The sequence below is a fragment of the Papio anubis genome, chromosome 2, assembly GCF_008728515.1.
Source record: "Papio anubis isolate 15944 chromosome 2, Panubis1.0, whole genome shotgun sequence".
In the NCBI taxonomy this organism is placed as follows: domain Eukaryota; kingdom Metazoa; phylum Chordata; class Mammalia; order Primates; family Cercopithecidae; genus Papio; species Papio anubis.
The window spans coordinates 67,853,218-67,875,378 of NC_044977.1; the positions used below are offsets into that span (position 1 = coordinate 67,853,218).

Below are 22,161 nucleotides of genomic sequence, written 5' to 3' on the forward strand. Positions count from 1 at the left end.
CAAAACACTATATGATATTTACAAAAAGTGGTGAGAATGTGTTTACTAATCCATACATATTTAATAGATAATATTAATACATATTTACTAATACATAAAGACTCACCTCTTTTTGTAAATCTCATATAGTGAGATTAATAATATGGACCTATGTTCAAGGTATTGTTAAGGGGAAAGAAAGGTACAGGAAACAGTGTTTATTCTTATTTGTACAAAAAACACATGTAGCTTAATACAGATTCACACATAATTCCTATACATATGCATATACAATTTCTTGAAGGATACACAAGAAATAATTCAGTTGCTCTTCTGAAGAAGGGGATTGTGGGTCTGGGATGGAGGAAGGGCTTATGTTTCATTGTACACTTTTTGTGCGGTGGGAATATTTGTGTTTGAACCACGTACATGCGCTTTTTTTCTATTAAGTAATAAAAACGTTAACAAAGCCCCTATTCAAAAGCGACACAAGCATTTTGCCAAATGTCAATCTTCATTTAACTTGGATAATAGTTAAGAAAGCTTTTTATTGAAGTCTAACAGATGTGCAGAAACTCACATATATTCGAAGTATCCAAACTGGGGGATTTTCATAAAATGAACACATCTGTGTACCCAGCACTCCAAGGGACACATAGGACACGCCAGCCTCTGAGAAGCCCTTTTGCCTCCACATCAACCCAAGAGGACCCAAGAGTAACCACTGTCTCCAAACACAATAGCACAGATTAGTTTTGCTTGTTTTTGTACTTCACATAAATGGGTTCATACACTATTTCCTCTTTTGTTTTGTTTTGAGATGGGGTCTCAATCACTCTGTTGCCAGGGCTGGAGTACAGTGGCACGATCTCATCTCACTGCGACCTCCCCCTCCTGAGTTTAAGCGATGCTCCTGCTGCAGCCTCCTGAGTAGCTGGGATTATAGGTGCCCGCCACTATGCCCAGCTAATTTTTGTGTTTTCGTAGAGACAGAGTTTCGCCATGTTGGCCAGGCTGGTCTTAAACTCCTGACCTCAAGTGATGCACCCGCCTTGGCCTCCCAAAGTGCTGGGATTACAGGCATGAACCACTGTGCCTGGCTGGTATTTCCTCTTGTGTTTTGCTTCTTTCACACAACTTGATGTTTATGAGATTACCTATTGTTTGTGTGTGTGTGCAATTATAATCATTCTCACCTTTGTATCAAATTCCATTGTGTGAACATACCACAATTATTTACTTTTCTGCCATTGATGGATATTTGGGTAGTTTCAATATTGGGACTATTATAAATAGTGTTACTTGTCATTTTTATTGTTAGTCCCTATCTGAGTACTGCTTAAGAAGTCTTTGCCTACCCCAGATCCCGAAGATGTTTTCCTACTTTCTTTTCTAAGAGCTTTATTGTTTTACCTTTTGTGTTTAGCACTGTCATCCATCTGGAATTAAGGAAGGGTAAGATACATTTTTTTCCCCCTAGAAATAGCCAACAGACCTACCAGCATTCATTGAAAAGATAGTTCCTCCCGACTGCATGGCAGTGTCCTCAACTGGACTTTTTACATACATCAGAATTAAAGTGTTTTACACCGAAAAATGACCAAAATAGCTATGAGATTTGCCTGATACATTTTCTAGGGGCGGGAACATCATCTCCTTCTCTCCAATATGAAGTGTATATGTATGTGTATATATGTATTAGGGGGGTGTGTGTATTAGGTGTATATGGTAGGTATGTGTGCACTGTGTGTGTGTTCGAGGTGTATGTATGTGTTACATGTGTGTATTAGGTATGTGTATTAGGTGCATGTGTGTATGTTGGAGGTGTGTGTGTAGTAGGTGTGTGTGTGTATTAGGTGTGTATGTATTAGGGTGTGTGTGTATGTGTGTTAAAGGTGTGTGTGTTAGGCATATGTGTGTGTTAGAGGTATGTGTGTGTTGGGATATGTGTGTGTTAGGAGTATGTGTGTGTGTTAGAGGTGTGTGTGTGTATTCAGGTTGTGTGTGTGTTAGGAGTATGTGTGTGTTAGAGGTGTGTGTTAAGGATGAGTGTGTGTTAGAGGTGTGTATGTGTGTTAGGGATGCGTCTGTGTGTTAGAGGGGTGTGTGTGTAAGAGGTGTGTGTTAGGGGTGTGTGTGTTACGAGTATGTGTGTGTTAGAGGTGTGAAGGATGAGTGTGTGTTAGAGGTGTGTGTATGTGTGTTAGGGATGCGTGTGTGTTAGAGGGTGTGTGTGTAAGAGGTGTGTGTGTTAGGGGTGTGTGTGTTGCAGGTATGTGTGTGTGTTAGAGGTGTGAAGGATGAGTGTGTGTTAGAGGTGTGTATGTGTGTTAGGGATGCGTCTGTGTGTTAGAGGGTGTGTGTGTGTGGGGGTGTGTGTGTTAGAGGTGTGTATGTTAGGGGTGTGTGTGTTAGGTGTGTGTGTTAGTATGTGTGTGTGTTAAAGGTGTATGTGTGTGTTAGGTATGTGTGTGTATTAGAGGGGTGTGTGTGTTAGAGTTGTGTGTGTGTGTGTGTGTGTGTGTGTAGTCAAGGGCTCTGTGTACAGGGTCTACTCAGGTTTCCCTGAGAGGGTTTCAGGCACAGGGGACCAGGAAGAGAGACTGGCGTCCAAAGACATGGAAATTGGGACAAAAGGAGGGGACCGCAGAGACCTGTTTTATTAGAAAGAGGGTGCATGTGCCCAGCCAAGCTGGCTGCACGAGGGAGGTGACGCTGAGGAATTGAAGTTAGAGCAGGGGTTCTCTTTGTGTGCCTTTCACCTCGCCAGACTGTTTCTCAAAATGGAGGGTTCCCTCAGATGAAGTTGAGGTTCCTGCATCCCAGAGAAGCTGGAATTCCAGGGCCTGGGGACAAGCAGGGATGGTGAATTCTGTGGTCCTAGGGAACCACTCCATTAGGAAGGAAAGCCAGACCATGGGTTATCTCCTCGTTCAGTGAACTAGGAAGTGAGATACCAGCTCAAACTGCCCTCTCCTCCCTCAACTAGGAATCTGTTTTAGCTCCAAAAATGTATATTTTTTCAGTTTCCATGGGTGAATATTCTCCACATCTACTTAAATAATACAAATTCTGCCACCAAATTTTTCTAAATGCCTGTCTTCTGTGTAATTTTTATGTCATGCTATCAAGACTGCTGCTTGAGATACTTCAGTGGATAAATTATTCTCTACTCCACTTCTGCAAAAAATTACACTCTTTGATGTGAAAATTATATGCACTTAGAGATATGCTAATACGAAAATGATTTGAGAAGTGCAGAAGAAGGGTAGCAGCTGACTCAGAGGCCGCTTTCGTCATCTGCACCTGCACCAGGCCATTCCTGAAGGGGAGTGGGATCTTGCCAACTCTTCTCACCCCAAAGTGGTTTTCAGTTTCAAAAGCCATTGATTTTTGTTTGAAATCTGATGGGAGTGATTCTAATGCAAAACATGACCATTTTGAAATATTAAGCGGCTGGGAGGTACTAGTGGAGATTAGCATGGTACTAGGAGCCTTTCACTCACTCATTCACGCACGCGTTCAACAACTATTTATGGAGCACCGAGTGCGGGTTATTCAGCAGAGCATAAAACAGATGCTGTGTCTGCCCCCTTTAGAGTTTTCAGAACTTGAGATGGTGAAGATCTGTTGGTGGAGAACACTTGGAATCTACTCTTGATGACACCGTTGCTGTTCAAGGTTTGGACTGCATATCATCCACGCAGAGAGACGATCAGAGATGCAGAATCTCAGCTTCCTGCTTCATTAGACCTAGTGAACCAGAATTTGTATTTTAACAAGATACTCAGATGACTCCTGTGAACGTTCACCCTTGGCTACCCATAACAATCACCTAGGGAACTAACATTCTGAGGCCCAGAGTGCACTGCAATCCAATGTAATCAGAACCTCTGGGTGTCCAGATTCAGGCATCTGTAGACAACCACCGGCTCTAGATGCCCCAAGCCAGGGTTTCTGGGGGTGGCATCTGGGAATCTACTTGTAATAAGCCACTGAGACCAAGGCTAGTGGGTAATTGCTCAGAACCCCCTTGAGAGAGGAAGGAGATTTGGAAGACTTTTGGTATAGTGGGAGGAGAAGGGGGCATGAAGCAGAAAGGATAATTCAGTGGGAGGAGGGATCCTGGATATGAGAGTTTTTTCTTTTTAGTCCTTCAATATTGACATCATTTCAGACTTACAGGAAAATTGCAAGAAAAGTACAAAGAGCCCCCTTATACTTTTCACCAGACTTTGCAACTTTGCAAATGGTAACATTTTATCACACGTGCTTTCTCCAGGGCACTCCCATCCCCTCTCATTCTCTCTCCCCCTAAATATATTAATTATACATAATAATATGCATGCACACATACATGCATATATATTTTCCCGGTCTCCCAAACCATTCGGAGTCATAGCAAACATATACCTTTACTTTAGTAGGTGTTTTTAAAAACAAGGACATTCTCTTAACATAATCACAGTGGTACAGTGATCATCATCAGGCAATCAACACTGATGCAATACTACTATTTAATCCATGGACCTCATTCAGATTTTGTCACTTATCTCAAGACTGTCCTTTTATAATAAAAGAAACTCCCAATCATGTGTTGCCTTTGGTTCTCATGTCTCCTTGATCTTCTTTCATCTGGAACAGTTTCTCTGGCTTTCTTTGTGTTTTGTGACACTGACATTTTTGAAGTGTATGAGCCAGCTATTTCATAAAGTATTTCTCAATTTGGGTTTGTCTGATGTCTCCTCATGAATGGACTCAGTTTCTGCACTTCTGGAAGGAATACCACAGTGCAGAGTGTGGCCTTCCCAGTGTGTCCTATCAAGCCGCCCTTGATGTTGGTCGGTCCTGTGACTGAGGTGTTAGGTTTGTCCGCTGTAAAGTTCCTTCTTCCCCTGGTCAATCAATTATATTATAAGAAGATAGTTTGGGGCTCTGTAAATATCCTTTTATTCCTCAAACTTTTACCCACTGGTTTTAGTATGTGTTCATGATTCTTGACAGAATTATTTATTATTACGATGGGTCAAATGGTGATTTTCTAATCTCATCATACCTTTAACGGTATTGTTCTCTTTTTACTGTAAGGAAGAGCTTTCTCTTTTTCTCTCTCTCTTCCTTCCTCCCCTTCTCCCCTACTTCCTTCTTCCCTCCTTCCCTCCCTTTCTTTATTTCCATGAATTCATGAAGTTTTAGTTTGTTCAATGCGTTTACTCGCTTGCTATTTATTTTAATGTTCAAGGTATCCCGTATTTGGACAGTAGGAGCCCCATCAGCCTGGCTCTTGGTTCTTTGGACATGTGTCCATCAATCTTTGAGCACTTCCTTACTTTCTGGGGCAATAAGATATTCCAGACCCAGATTTTTCTGAAGTCCACTGAAATACCCTGGGGATGGCACCTCCTAGAAGGGTTTTCATAGTTTAACACTTACGTGACTGGACCAGGAGAATTTTAATGAACGGCATTGGTAGGATGTTACCCACTGGATTTTTAAGAGCATCAAAAAATGCCATGTTTGACTTTCAACAATAGATATTTTCCTGAAACAATGTAAAAAGTGGAGTTTGGCCGGGGTGGAGGGGGGGATTAAATTTTGTTTAAAGAACACAGTACCTTGTCTATACCTAACTCCACAACATTTATTTATTTATTTATTTATTTATTTATTTATTTATTTATTTATTATTTTGAGACAGAATCTTACTCCGTCGCCCAGGCTGGAGTACAGTGGCATGATCTCGTCTCACTGCAACTTCTACCTCCCCAGTTCAAGTGATTCTTGTGCCTCAGCCTCCCGAGTAGCTGGGATTACAGGTGCCCACTACCACAGCTGGATGATTTTTGTATTTTTAGTAGAGGCGAGATTTCACCATGTTGGCCAGGCTGGTCTCGAACTCCTGACCTCAGGTGATCTGCCCTCCTTGGCCTCCCAAAGTGCTGGGATTACAGGCGTGAGCCACCGCATCCAGCCTCCACATTTTAAAAGCAAGTTTAATTTATGCACTTGTTCCATAAATTTCCATAAGCTTTCGAATTAGTTATCATAGAAACAGCAACTTTCATCGTCACTTCCATTTTTGAAATGAGTCTTCACCAGTAATACTGTCTCTTTTAACAAATAACAATCTTATTGCCAAGGACTCTAACAGTGAGCTGAATATTCATACCTGAGAGAGTGGTCTCTTGTATCATTGCAATATGTTTTCTTGATTCCAGAACTTTCCCTAGAGTAAAGGTTCTCATCCGAGGGCCATTTTGCCCACAGGGAACATTTGGCAATATCTGGGGACACTTTTGATTGTCACAACTGGGTGGGGTAGGGATTGCTACTGGCATCTGGTGGGCAGAGGCCAGGGATGCTGGTAAGTACCCTCCAATACACAGGACAGCCACCCACAACCGAGAATTATCCTGCCCCAAATGCCAACAACATCCAGGTTGAGAAACCCTGCTCTAGGGAAAAGCTCTTTGTGGCTTCCCAAGGTGTGCTTTGCAGAACACTGATCCTCAAAAGTGCCCACTCAAAAAGGGCCTGAGGTCATTAGGAAGATGCTGCATCATGTGGCTCAGTCTTGGGGATTCACAACACACCCAAACATTTAAGGCCCTGAGAAGACCTGCAGTCAAAACATAAAACATACCAAGAAGCCATGTTATCTGGACTAAGTGTATTCCAAATGAACTTGCCTCTGGAATCCTTTGTGGAGTATTTTGTGAAATACAAAGCTAGTCTCTGCTCTAGAAGGATGCACAGGTCTGCTTTCTATTGGCTTTAATAAATCTGGCTTGTGGCCTCACAGGAGTAGCAGGAAAAGATTGGGGGGCCCATTCCTGAATTCCTTATGAAAGATTCCCAGTGCTTCTGGTTGTCACTGACTCAATAGCTTCATATCTGCAGGAAAAGATTAGGGGGGCCCATCCCTGAATTCTTTGTGAAAGATTCTCAGTACTTCTGGTTGTCACTGACTCAATGACTTTATGTCTATTTCATGCAAACTGTCTAGGGACAGGTGTGGCACCAATGAGATGATTTTAACAGAAATGGTGTTCTCTTCTCCCATTGCCCTCCAATAAATAAATGTCAATAAATAGGGGTATAATTAGAGCATTATTTCAAAAGTTGAGAAACTCTATTATAAGGTAAAGTCCACAAAGGCATGTATTTCTCCAGATGTGTAATTGTTTTCAAACTTGCATTGAAACTCTTGAATATGTCTAATCAGTTTACAAACAGAAGCAAAGAAATGTGATTAATTTTATCCTCCAAATGATAGCCAATCTCTGTTCTAGACCTTATCCCATACACAAATGACTCGGTCAAGTTTACTTTTTTAAGTTTTTCATGTCATGGCAGAGGCCACAAGCTTCCTGAGTAACAGAATCTTAATTTTATTTGAGATAGAAAAGCATCCAATAGAAAGAGAACATTCCAGTTTTACTTACAGTTAGGGGTGTGTATGTGACTGTGGAAATGCGTAGGACCTCGGGAAGATGATATGGAAAAGCTGATATCCCTGGAAGGTACACTCCTTGTTTTCCCCTCCCTCTACTTCTGGCCTGGAATGCACATGTAGTAGCTGAGGCTCCAGCAGCCATCTTGGGCCAGAGGGTTACTCTAAAGATGGAAGACACTCACTCTGAGTTTAACAAAGCACAAAGACATGAGCCTGCATATCTGATGACACCATGGAGCCAGTATGCTATCACTGAACTATCTGTCTCTGGATTTCTCTTATTTATGTGTGAGCAAAACTTTTGAACTTATTAAACTGTTATTTGGGATATATATGTCTTTTCAATTTTTAATAAATATGATTAATGGTTTTCCAACCATGAATTGTTGCATGTAATACATATATTAATTGTTGTTGCATGTAACACATATATGTGTGCGTGCGCATACACAGACACCCCTTGAACTTGAGAATGTGTAGGGAGCTATGTTCTCTTTTAGAACAGCACGTGCTTGCCTCTGAAGATAATTTACTTTCAAAGAATACCTTGCCATGAGCGGTCTTTTGCCCCCAGCAGAGGGAATGAGTTCTCTTGAAAACAGTACATGCCTTATTCTGCTCACTTCACATACGTTCCAAAATAAACGAGTATCTAATGATTTAGTGCATGCCAAATGATTTGTACCATATGCTCATGTCAGGAATAAAGGGGTTCTGTACATTTTCATATCTGAGTGTTGAATTGGACTCCTGAACTTTCTGGCCGGCTTGCACCATCAGGTGACCACCTGACTAGGACAGGGGGTGTCTAGGGCTAAGCTAGTGGCGCGGCTTCATCACGCCAGAAGGCAGGAAAGAATGTCATGAGCGGGTGTACCCTTCTCTAGGAGATTTAAGAGGCCTCTGAAGTGCTATAATTAGAGGGTTATGGAGAAGGAAGGCAACTTGTCTGCTAAGCGAGATCTCCTTTAGGATGCTCTTGTATTATTTCAGGGTTACAATGTGAATTAGCCAACTTTTAATAGCTTCCTTCCTTTCCCCCCTTTCCTCCCTCCTTCCTTCCCTCTTTCTCTTTTTTCTCATACGTAGTAAAAATAGTCGACACATAGCTTGTGCATTTATTAGGTGATCATACATGCTCTTTATCCTCTGCTCATTTTATATGTGGGTATCATTATCAATATCCTCAGTGTGCAGTGGAACAAAGACTTTAAAATGACATGGAAAACGACATCCACAGAAACTCTATTTCCAAATAAGGTCACATTCTGAGGTTCTGGGTGGACAGAAATTTTTTTGGGAGGGGAACACTATTTAACCCACTACAGTGCCCAAGCCTTTAACTACTGGGGCACACTGTCGTATAAAGCTATCCTCATGCAATGTTTTGATTGTGTGTGTGTGTGTGTGTGTGTATCTTCCCCTGGGGAGAAATTGTATGTAGAATGCCTCATGTGTCTCCAAACACAAGTTCTATCCTAAGGGACCAAGATGTGTCCTCTTCAACAGGCATGAGGACAAGCCCAGCCCATCTGACTTTTCCTGAGTGTCACTGTCCCATCTATCAGGCTTGCTTGTGGCCAGGAGGCTGTTTCCATACATTTTTATGGCTGCCGGAGACTCCATTAAAGGCACGTTCAATCAGTGAGCCAGACAGTGACAGAGCCCAGTTGCTCACCAATTCTCTCTCTTGAAATTTATAGAGATCGTAAAAGACTCGTAGGAAATCCTCTGGCCTCGGCATTTGGGTTGCAAAGTGTCTCCTTTAGAAGGTAATGTGCCACTGAAGACTGGTGAGTCATTTACTTTTTGCATTTCCCAGGTCCTGGATGCTAAGCCACTGTTCCCACCCGGGCCCTGGGCCTCATGCTGCAAACGCCAGGCTTGGGAATCAGGGCGCCTCATTGGAAGGGGCAGAAATAGTGCTGCTTCATCACTTTCTTCCCCTTCTCACTTTCCCAGGGACCAGGATTGTATCAGTAAGGTCTTAACCTTGGCCATGATTTGGAATCACAGCAAACCTGAAGTTCTCCTCTGTGGAAACAGCCCGAGCTGGGCCATTTGCAATTGTGTGGACTCTAGCACGTGTCCAGCTGGAGCAGCATGTGGTGGACACTTGTGTTTGCCAGCCCCACATCCATGTCAGGGAAGAGCACCTTGACTTTGCTTTGGGTCTCTCTGGCTCTGCTTGGTGTCTGTGTTGCTGGTTCCCCATCCTCTGCCAGCCTCCTACCTCTGGGGGGGCTTGATACCCGCACCTGGACACCTCAGACTCTGTTCCCTGACTTCTGTGGGAACCATTCACAAGCTCACTTTCCACGGGGATTGTGCTGGGGTGGGCCTCCTGCCCCCAGACTGTGCCTCCTACTTCCTTCCTCTTCCTCTGTCTTGTTGGTATCCCTGGGCACTAACCCTTGCAGGCTGCATTTCCTGGGCATTCTTGCCAGCTAGCTTCCAGCTGGGTTGGGCCAAGAAAGACGCTCGGGGAGGGTGAGGGTGAAAGTAGAGAGAAGAGACAGGGTATTTCTCCCTCTCCCTGCTGGCCTTGGGAGGCATCTCCGGCAGCAGCTGCAGTTCCTCTGTGGCTCCAATGCCCCCCAAGGCTGCCCTACTCTGGTTCCAGCTTCTGTCAGGTGTCCCCAAGCCCCTGGGTTTCAGTTACACCATCCTTCCCTCTTTGTCTCACTGCGACAGGAAGGCAGTGTCTTCCTCCTGTCGCTAATCCCTGGGTTATTCACCATGGCCATGCTGTCCTCTCAGCAACTCCATCACCTCTGTAACCAATTCCCTGCATTCAATTTCACCAAGGTCAACACCCAAAGTGGCTTTTGCCACAGTCCACCACATGGAGAAAATGAAGCTAACAGGGAGGAAAGCAGCCTCTAGAGAGAGGGGAAAATGAGGAAGGGAGACCAAGTCCTGATGATGTTTTAACTCCTGGATACAGCTATGCCTGAAGCCCTCAGGCTTTCATCTATGTTAGTCAATAAATCCTGCCCATCTCCCTGCTTTTTTCTTCTTGAGCCGGTTTGAGTTGCATTCATGTCACTGCAGTTCAGAGTCCTTTCATGGAAATACCGAATGCAGTGACATGCACTGTAAGCATTGCTTTTTGTTTTATGTTTTTTGTTTGTTTGTTTTTTCAGCAGGAGGACCAAAATGTTCTTCCTCAGAGGTAGCAAGTCTCCTTAGAGGAGATGTGTTTTGGAGGAAAATAATCAATGATTCTTTGGTTTGTCAAATGCAAGGCAAATACTAACCCAGAGTTCTGGAAAGGACTTGAATAAAAGAGTTATTCAACCTTATATTTCAATGATCTAAGCTGCACTGTTTTGTTGTAATTCTGATTCATAAAAGTCTGTGTGTACATCATGGATGTACACATATGTTAAAACTGGTTAGATTATACACATTTTATATGCAATTTAGTGTATGTTAATTATTCTTTAATAATGTTGGAAAATGTAAAAAAGAGCAACACATCAAAACAAAGAGACAGGAATACTATTCAGCAACAAAAAAGAATGAACTATGGTTATGCTTGATACCTTCTATTTGACCCTGCAGATGAATCTCACACCTTATGCTGAGTGAAAGAATCTAGACACAAAGGCAGACATATTATGGCATTCTATATAGAAGACTCTAGAAAACACAAATTGAATCTAAAATGACAGAAAGCAGATCAGGAGTTTCCCAGGGACAAGGGTGGAGGGAATTATCTGGAACAAGACACAAGGGAACTTTTTGGGGTAATGGAAGTGTTGCATGTCTTAATTGTGGTCATGGTTATATAGGGGTATAAATTAACCAAACTAATTGAAATGTACAGTTAGAATGGGTACATTTTATAGTTTATGAACTATATATAAACTATATATAAACACCTCAATAAATTTGATATCATAAAAAATCAATGTATATATTCAACATGATAGATTTTTTTCCTCCACAAAATTCTACTACTAAATTTGCAGCATGCATTCCCATGATTGGTGCATTAGAACAGAGAAAATGAAGCTATGCAAATAAAGCCACTACAGCCCATAGAATGAGTGTTGTGGTCAATGAGAAGACGACTTGTCTGGGCTGAAAAGTGGGAAATCTTTGGGAGTTCTTTGGGGAGTCTCTTAGCTGGCACTTCTACTCCAATTAGAAAACCCCATTGAAAGCTGGGCTCTGGCAGTGGCTTTAGGGTCCATGGGCTTAAAGTGGAGCTGTGTAAGTAGCTGGGCATGGATGGAAGGTGAGTGGGTGCAAATCCACCTTCCCTGAAGGTGTAGGATCCTGAGGGATTGAGTGAGGATGGCGCTGACGCAACTGACCACGTTCATGTGATTTTGTGGACCAATCGTCCCCACTGCTAAATTTTAGAAATTACTGGGAATCCAGTGAACAGTAACAAAATCGGTTTTGTGCATGTCACAGGATGGATTTGGAGTCATTACCTAAGTATTAAAAGAACACTAACCAGGCACTGTGGTTCATGCCTATAATCCCAGAGGTCAAGTGGGAGGATTGCTTGAGGCCAGGAGTCCTAGACCAGCCTGAGCAACATAGCAAGACCCCCTCTCTACGAAAGATTTTTTAAAAGTTAGTAAGGCATGGTGGTGCAGACTTGTAGTCCTAGCTATGGAGGAGGCTGAGGAAGAAGGATTGCTTGAGCCCAGGAGTTCAAAAGTGGAGTGAACTATGATACCACCACTGTACTCCAGCCTTGTCTCACAGAGTGAGACTCCAGCTCTAAAATAAAAATAAAAATGATCTGGCCAGGTGTGGTGGCTCATGTCTATAATTCCAGCACTTTGGAAGGCAGGAGAATCACTTGAGGCCAGGAGTTTGAAACCAGCCTGGGCAACATAGTGAGATTTCATCTCTAAAAAAAAAAAAGAAAAAAAAATTGGTTTAAAAAAGAAAACTAATCAATTTTGGCCTCTGTCCTGATGAAGAAAGGTATATTGGTTACAATAAAATTTTGGATTGAGTCACTGAGCATGGTATGGCCCATGGCAGGAAATTCACTAAACCTTAGAGACCTAAATCATGTGCCACCACAGACAAGGTTGTGCTACAGTTACTAGTATTAAGGGGAACCAGGGAGAGATTGGAGTGTGGGGTTATGGTGTTAAGAAGTATGAAATGACCCCCAGACTATGGCCACAGGGGAAGTCACAGCAGAGAGCTCTGTTGCACTTTCTCTCCCACCTTTTCTCCCCTTTCTCCTTTCTTCTGGTAAGCAAGATATTGGTTATCTAATCCTGTATGCCAAGCTATCCCCAAATTTGGCAGCTTAAAAACAACACAGGCCAGGCGCGGTGGCTCAAGCCTGTAATCCCAGCACTTTGGGAGGCCGAGACGGGCGGATCACGAGGTCAGGAGATCGAGACCATCCTGGCCGACACGGTGAAACCCCGTCTCTACTAAAAAATACAGAAAAACTAGCTGGGCGAGGTGGCGGGCGCCTGTAGTCCCAGTTACTCGGGAGGCTGAGGCAGGAGAATGGCGTGAACCCGGGAGGCGGAGCTTGCAGTGAGCTGAGATCCGGCCACTGCACTCCAGCCTGGGCGGCAGAGCGAGACTCCGTCTCAAAAAAAAAAAAAAAAAAAACAAAAAAAACCACAGATTTACTATGTAAAAGTTGCTGTGGGCTAGGAATCTGGTCACGGTTTGGTTGAGTCCTCCAGCCCAGGGTGTCTTATACATTGTAATCAAGATGCTGGCTTAGAGTCTGTGGTCTCATCTGATGGCACAGCTGGGGTAGGATCCACCTCCAAGTCACTCAGTGATTTTTGGTAGAATCCCTCCTGGGTTACTGGACTAAGCACCTTAGTTCCTCACTGGCTGTTAGTCAGAGGCTTCTCTTGGTTCATTGCCAGGGAGACCTCTCCATCAGGGCAAAAAAGCAAGAAAAGTCCGAAAGAGAATGTCAGAGAGAAGTTCCAGCTTTTGCAATCTGATTTTGGAAATGGCATCTCATCATGTTTGCTTCATTCTATTTGCTAGAAGCAAGTCTCTTGGTCCACACCCAAGGGTCAAAGATTACCCTTGACATGAATAACATTGCCAAGGACATGAATAACAGGAGGTAGGGTCATTAGGGTGTGAAAGGAAAGTAAATCTTGGGGCCCTAAAGTCACAAAGCTAAAGGGAAAAGTCAAGCTGGGATCTGCTTAGGGTAAACCTGCCTCCCATTTTATTCAAAGTCATCCCTCTATCAGTAGATAAATGCATATCTGATTGTCTCCTTTGGAAAGGCTAAGCAGAAACTCAAAAGAATGCAACCATTTGTCTCTTATTTACCCATGACCTGGAAGCCCCTCTCCACTGTGAGTTGTCCCACCTTTGCTTTGAGTTGTCCTGCCATTCTCTTACATATATTGATTGATATCTCATGTCTCCCTAAAATTTATAAACGCAAACTGTGCTTGGACCACCTTGGACACATGTCATCAGGACCTCCGGAGGCTGTGTCACAGGAGCCTGTTCTTAACTTTGGCAAAATAAAATTCCTAACTTGACTGAGACCCGTCTCAGACATTCAGGGCTCACAAGGGACCATTGCAGAAGGTTGGCTACCACAGGCAACAAATGTTGTATCAGTCCCTACTCTGTGCCAGGCTCTTGCTGAAATACTAATTTAAAGACGAATGAGAGGCAGTTTCTGGCCTCAGAAGTAATCCAGTCTAGACGAGAAGCTGATCAAGTGAGCAAGCAATTAAGACACAGGGTGGTAGGGTTGTGAATTAATGTGTGCATCTGAGTAAAGCAGAGCAGACTCTGACTTTGGAGCCAGGTTATTCCCCTTGTTGCTGTGGCGCGTTGGCCAAGTAATCTATTGCTGAAGAAGTCACAGGCACTGCTAACAGTACTGTGGTTTATTGCCTAGATTCAAAATGGAAGGCAGTGCTAAATGTCAGATAAATGTTAAGGAAAAGGAAGATATAATTTGTATTTCCACCAAAGTTCACAGACCTCCTGAATTCTGTGCATGGACCATGTGCAACAGGTGAAGACCTTGTTTTCAGCACCAACCACAGTAGTAAGAACTGCACCCCACTTACCACCAGACACAGGGGCAGCTTTTCCCACTTGACCACTATTTGGGCTATCCTCAAAGACCTTTACAGAAGAGAGAAGAGCAGGCCAAAGAGTCAGACAGGTGGGGATTGACTCTTGGTCCAACTATTTTGTGATCGTCTGATCTTGTTCAAGTCACTTCACCTCTCTGAGCTTCAATTTCTTCATAGCTATTAAATACAGTCTATAAACATATAGAGTTATAAGCAAGAGAGTGCCATCTGTCAAGTGTGTAGTAGGTAGGAAATGATAGCTATACATTTTTAAAATTACTACTCATTATCTAAATTCGAGGTGCCCAACTTTCAAGAACCGTATCAACCCATGTTTCCTCTGTGAAAGTATCCCAGAGCATTCCAATTCACATCTCAACTCCCTCCTTTGGAATTTGCCTTTTATAAATCTAGATTGGCACTTGGGTGCCAACTCATGAGTGTAATTATATGTCCCATAGTGTTTGCTGCATTCTATTTGTTAGAAGCAAGTCCCTAGGTTCACACTCAAGGGACATGAACAAATAGCTGCCCTCATTTTTTGAGAGCTTAAAAATATCCAGGGAAAGTACCAGGTATTTTACATACCTTAACCCATTTATACAAGCCCTGGTATCTTTCTTTTTATCCTCAGAGTAACCTTTTAAAGCAGGTAACACTAGGCACAGTAGCTCACACCTATAATCACAGCACTTTGGGAGGCTGAGATGGGAGGATCTCTGGAGCTTAGGAGTTCGAGACCAGCTTGAGCAACATAGCAAGACCTCATCTCTACTAAAACTCAACAATAAAAATCAGCTGGGCATGGTGGCATGCAGCTGTAGTCCCAGCTGCTTGGGAGACGAGGCCAGAGGATAACTTGAGCCTTGGAGGTTGAGTGATCATGCCACTGCACTCCAGCCTATGTGGCAGAGTGAGACCCTGTCTCAAAAAAAAAAAAAAGAAAAAAGAAAAAAAAAAAGCCATATAGTAATATTATCACATTTTGCAGTTGAGGAAACTGAGGCTCAGATAGATGAAATAAGTTGCCCAAGTTTACAAAGCTAATGGCATGGATGGCAGGAATCTAACACAGGAAAGTCTGACTTTGGATTCCCTCAGAACAGGAACTATGACTTATTTCCAATTTTTGTTTTATTGTAGGTTTCCATCAGCATATCGCACAGTTCCTGGTATATAGTGGCCAACCATCCATGCCTGTTTGCTGGGGAACAACTGGAGAGGAAGAATGGAAGCAGTATGGTGCAGAAAGTTCTAGGTGAAGAGAGAGCCCTGGTTTTTGTTGTAGCTCTGGGACCACCTGTGAGTTTGTCCTGGGTGTGTTCCTTTGCCTCTTTGGTGAAGGGTCTCTTAGCCTCTCACAATGAGAAGCTAAGTGCCTAGGCCCTGGAGTTAGCACCCGGCATTCTAGTCCCCAGCTCATATACATTGTGTGACTTTGGACAGATCCAAGTTAAACTGCAGTGTCCCAGCATTTACCCATTTACCCAGTAAAATGGGTAGTGTATTTCTCCCACCTTCCAGGGATGTTGGGAGAATAAAATGAGAGCAGGCACATCTATGATGTGACACTCAGGGCCTGGCTGGCAGGCAGTAGGTGCACCATAAAGCAAGCTGTTGCTGTGGCTGCTGGAGGGGTTTGTGATGCTTATGATAATTACTGGGATGGTTGGAGTGATGCTCTCCTGACGGTTTGGTAGAGAGCCAGACAGAAGATGTCGTGACAGGAGATTAGAGCACTTGGCAAAAAGGAGGGAAGAGGTGAGGCTCTGTACCCCGGCTCCTCTGAGTGTACAACACAGCCCCCGGGGCCCTTCAAACCAATAGGTCACCAGCTCCAGGGCTCAGATTACTTATCCTTAAAACCACAAGAGTAGCCTGGAAAATAAGAGTTTCAGTTAATTAGCTCTTTGTTATGTCTACATTAAATTTGGCAGCCAATTGGATTTTTTTTTCATGAATTTGACCATATAACATAATTTGGGAGGAGGATCTCAAAAGCCTGAGTCGCAAGGACAGCAGAATAGAGTTGGAGACAGACTCACCTTGGCATTAGACAAATTTGCCCGTGAGTCCTGCCTCTATGATGTACCTGCTGGGGGAATCGAGGCATGCTACTTACCAATATTAAGCCTCAGTTTCCTCACCCAGAAAGCAGGGAACACTGGTTCTCACTTCCCTGGGTTGCAATGAGATTATGCATCCAATCTGGGCATAATAATAAACTTTCAATAAATGGGAGCTATGCATATTGTAGTTAACAACAACAATAAATAGTATAGCTTTGTCTTGGGTGTATATTGCTTATTCTGGAAACAATTAAACAAATTTACCTCTTGGCTTGCCAACAAGCACATAAGCACAGTCCAACAGTAGGAGCGGAAGATATTTTCATGACGTAACATATTTTGCTGTAAAAGACATATTTTGGCCCTTCATCTGACCAGCCTTGTTATTAAAATTCTAAGGTTAGTGATGCAAACCACATAATTAATCTCTTCCTATGAAAAGGTTCAAATAATATAATCCGAGCATGAAGATGTTTGAAATGGTATCATTTTATCATCCAAATTAGCTTTGCATGAGTTCCTTGCAGAAATCCAAAAAAAAAAAAAATCTCCCTTTATTCATGCCAGAGAAACCAGTAAAAAACATTTAAAATGTCTCTAAATGTCGAACAAAGCTCCATTGTGAATGGAAAACAGTATGGGCAATAAATACACGTTATCCAAATCTCATAAAAACCGTAAAGGTAACTGGCAGAAATACTGAACTGGTCATTCACTCATAAATAAATATATGGCCATCTTAAACATCCTGGCATATCCTGTTTAGTTGATTCATGGCCATTCGCTGAAGACAAGGATTCCACCTTAGAAGATTTAACACCCTGCACTATATGTCATTGTCTTGTTAACAGTTCTGGGGGTGGGATGAGCTCTGGTTAATGGGTCTTGCTGACACCAGTGTTTAGTTAGAGGATTGGCTAACGATGCCAAGAACTGTGTGGAAATGGCCTCCCTCTCTGTGTGTTTTGCTTATGCTCCTGAGGAAACCTCATTGCCATAGGGAAGAAAATGCCCAGGAAAGCAATACCTAGAAAGTGCAGAAATCATGATTTGAGGACTAGCCCTCCAAACTTGGATTCCATGGCTAACTGCATCACCACATCCAGATTTTGTTAGCACTCATGCAATGAGTTCTTGTAAGCACTTGAAAGCTCAACAATCTGTCTTGGTTTACTCCTTACTGGATCCCTCTGGCTGCCTGTTCGTTCTCTGGGGTTAGGCCACTCCAGAGGGCAAATGTCTATGGCTTCATAAAGGGTTTTGCACTTACATGACATCTCTGATCGATTGGTGGTGTCTGCCTGGAGTGCTAAGTGGGAAAGACTTCTGCTGCCTTGTGTGGACTCAGTGGGGAAGAAGGCTGTGATTGATTAATGCTGTCTGCCACAGATATAGGACTGGAGAGTAGTGAGATGCATGCCATGTATTTGTAATCCCTGGCTTCTGGATGATCTGACGATGTGTTTCAAGTATGACGGGAGAGTGTGGTGTGGTCTGCCAACCAGCCTCCAATTTCTTCCTGTTTAGTACTGCAGGGTAGAGATTGACATAGGTGGTTAGGAGACTTGGGGTCATACAGGAGCCCACTTAAGTGTTAGATAGAGGTGCTATTCCCTATTCTCCTCTAAGGTTCTGTGGAGATTCAGCTACCAGGTCCACTATGGCTACTGCTCTGAAATCTCAAGCTTGTTTTTCTAGCTCATTTCCCCTGCAAATTTCACATTAATGGCCACCGAGGAGCAGTAAGATGGTGTGATGGTTAATACTGAGTGTCAACTTGATTGGATTGAAGGACGCAAAGTCTTAATCTTGGGTATGTCTGTGAGGGTGTTGCCAAAGGAGATTAACATTTGAGTCAATGGGCTGAGGAAGGCAGACACACCCTTAATCTGGATGGGCACCATCTAATCAGCTGCCAGGGAATATAAAGCAGGCAGAAAAATGTGAAAAGGTTAGACTGCCCTAGCCTCTCAGCCCACATCTTTCTCCGTGCTGGATGCTTCCTGTCCCTGAACGTCAGACTCCCAGTTCTTCAGTCTGGGGACTCAGACTGGCTCTCCTTGCTCCTCAGCCTGCAGATGACTATTGTGGACCTTGCGATTATGTGAATTAACACTTAAGAAACCCATATATATATATATATATATATATATTTTCCATTAGTTCTGCCCTTCTAGATAATGCTGACTAATACAGATGGCAAGGTCAATTGCAAGAATTTGGACTTGAATTTAGTGACTATGAAGATTCCAGAAGGTGAGTGAGGGAGAGTTACAATGAAGTCAGGCATTTCACTAATTATTTCATTGATTGACTGATTGATTGAGACAAGGTCTCACTCTGTCACCCAGAGTGCAGTGGTGCCATCACAGCTCACTGCAGCTTCAACCTCTCAACCTTCTGGGCTTAAGCGATCCTCCCACTTCAGCCTCCTGAGTAGCTGTGGACTACAGGTGCATGCCACCATGCCTGGCTAATTTTTGTATTTTTTGTAGAGGTGGGGTTTTACCATGTTGGCAAGGCTGGTCTTGAACTCCTGACCTCAAGTGATCTATCCATCTTGGCCACCCAAAGTGCTGGGATTATAAGCACGAGCCACCATGCTCAGCCCTCATTCACCCCTTTTTAAGAACTCTATGAGTTAGATTTTATGCACCTCCATATTCTAGGTATAGAAACAGGAGCTCAGAAAGGTTGACTTACATCCCTAGGTCACACAGCTGGTAGCAGGTGCTAGTCTGCCTAGGTCTGTGTGACCTCCAGATTTGGGCTGTCTCCTTTCTGAGTCATCCACCACTACATTAATCTGGTCTTGGGGAATAGCGGCCAAGGACATCCAAGTCCTGAGGCTGAAGAAGGTTGTAATAGATGCTGCTTTCTTTGCCTCCCAGTCTGGCCTGGCCCCAGAAACTGGTTTATCCCACCTCGCTCAAGGCAGATGCATCTTCCCCTTCCTACATTCTCGACAGAGTGATTTCCAGGGAATGGCGCGAAGGCCATGTTACGCAAAAGGCACCATTTTAGAACTCTAATAAATAGCTATTCAATTCAGTCAGCCAAATTAGGGAAGAATCACTCTAAGAATATCTGCTCCCTGCTGAGCTGATTTGAGTGTGACTGACTATCTTGCTTCGTGGAAACCAGGCAGAGTAAAGGGAGGAGTTGCCCAGAAAGTTGAGGATTCTCCTTCTAAAGAGGCCTCAGGGATTAAATTAGTCACTTCTGAGGTCTCCTGTCGGACGAGTGATAGAAGTTCATCGACTTGTCACTGGAGCCAGCAGAACATGATGTGCTAGATATCTTCCCGCTGTTCCCCTGCAGAGAGAAAGAGCGAAGAAAAGATTCATGCTTTATACCCTTAGGAGACTGGGGAGGGCAGGGGCAGCCCTCTCAGCCGCTGTTTCCTTTCTTCTGGGAGTTGTGACAGGCAGCGTAACTATTGTCAGTAAACTCTCCAACAAAGGCACTGCGGCTCCTCGGCTTGCACATGTTGGAGATGGGGGAAAGCCACAACATGTTCCCCGCCCCATATCTTTGTATTCCTTAAGACAGCCTCACTGCTAGAACAAAACAACCCCTCATTTCAGGGGCTTACTGTAATCAGGGCTTATTTCTCACTAAGGTCACAGCCCAGTGCTGGTCAGCCTGGTGGGGATGGAAATGGAGATCTGCTCCACTCAGCTACTCAGGGACCCAGGCTCCTTTGCGTTAGGGTTCTACCATCTTTTAGGGCCACAGAATTCTTCCTGGATTGTCTTCCAGATGAGGGAAGAAAAAGTGAAGTGTCACACAGGAGTTTTTTCCAGGGACCAGGCCCTGAAGTGGTGTCCATCATTGCTGTCCACATTCCACTGGCCACACCTCAGTCACATGGTCCCATCTAACTGCAGGGGATCCTGGGAAATATGGTCTAGCTGTGTCCCCAGGTGGAAAAAGAGTGAAATTTGGGGAACATATAGTATCTCTCTGTTTCAACCTCTACCTAAAATGGCCAAGTCCCTATGCTGAGAATATAAACAAGTCAATGACAATAATAACAACAACAAAAGAGATGGCACCAGCCCAGACATACATGCTCATCTATTCTTGAATATGGCAATTTTCCAACTCTAGAATCTAGGTCCTTACTTCTTAAAATGAGTACAAAGCTGAAGGATACATAGAACCGCCAGGTGAACATAAGACACCTTGTAGTTGCGTCAATTTTACCTGAAAGTTTAAGCAATTTTAAAATACTGAATTTTAGCTTTCTTGAAAGATTTAGGCACATGTGTATCCAATGAACCCAAGGGAAGTCAGGGGATTCCTGAAAGTCCTAGGCTTATTGTCTTACATGTTTATGGCTTCCCTTTTGGACATTTAGGAAAATGTCAAGGAGACTAAAACATTTGACTAAAGTTTTGTCTTTACCATCCTTTCTTCAGTTTTAAGTCATGGGCATTCCAAACTAAATGGGGGAAGGTAAGTTGTGAGTCTACCCAAGACCCAATGATATTAGCAATTAATTTCCAAAGCAATTATGAGTCAGATATTTTGCTAAGGGCTTGCATGTGTTTTGGTTATCTATTGCTAAACAGCAAACTATCAAAAAGTTAGTGGCTAAAACAACCATTTTATTCTATCTCATGATTTTGTGAGCCAGGAATTCAGGCAGAGCTCAGCAGGGTGATTCTTGTGCTCTACAAGGGATCAACCAAGGTTGTTTGGTGGTGTTAAACTGACAGGCTAGTTTGATGGCTTCACGATGGCTCTACTCAAATATCTGGCACTTTGGCACAGAAGACCAGAAGACTGGAGTCAGCTGGATCCCCCTCTCACTTATGTGGCAGCTCACGGCTCCAAGAACAAGTGTTCTAAGAGGTTCTAAGAAGGCTAGAATAAAGCTGCAAGGCTTCTATGACCTAGCCTCAGAAGCCCTGGCACATTACTTCTGCCACATTCTGTTGGTCAAGTAGGTCACTAAAGTCAGCTCAGATTCCAGGGGAGGAGAATTAGACTCACTTTCAATGGGAAAAGTGACAAAGAATTTGCAGGCATCTCATTTAATCTTCACAGCATCTTCATGTAGCAGACATTACTTTTATGCCAATAAACTTTATTTATTTGGTTACTGATTCACAGAACCTTATAATCCACATGCTCTTGAGTCAGCACTTTCAAAAGCTTAATCTAAATGACTACTGAATAGAAGAAACCATTTATAAAAACTTTCTTATCCCAATTAGTAACTTAGAACTTAAAACGATGGTATTAATATTCATAATAGCTAACTTTTTGAAACCTTACTTTCTTCCCTTTACCTTCAATTCTCAGAACAATCCTGCATGCTTATGTGGTAGATTGTATTACTGTCCAAAACACTGGCATCTTCTCCATGTGCGAGAATTATACTTTCCATTCCATGGCTTTAGTCTTGCTGTGTGACAAGTTTTGGGCTATAAAGCTTGGGTAGAGTTGATGTGTGCCACTTCCAAGCAGAAGCTTTGACAATCATTGTGTGGTTCTGCCAGGATCTCTTTTTCCCTGCCATGGGATTGACAGTATCCCAAATACAGGCTTCCATGTCAATCTGCATTATGGGATGAAG

The 22,161-nt window shown here is 43.2% G+C and overlaps 1 long non-coding RNA gene across 1 annotated transcript in view; it reads left to right on the plus strand.

Moving 5' to 3' along the window:
• The window catches only part of LOC103881973, a 148,442-nt gene that overhangs the window by 105,366 nt on the left and 20,915 nt on the right, over positions 1-22,161 (plus strand). Inside the window, exon 3 of the long non-coding RNA XR_004182134.1 lies at positions 15,649-15,763. This is a non-coding gene — a long non-coding RNA (uncharacterized LOC103881973). The remainder of the gene's footprint in view (positions 1-15,648; positions 15,764-22,161) is intronic.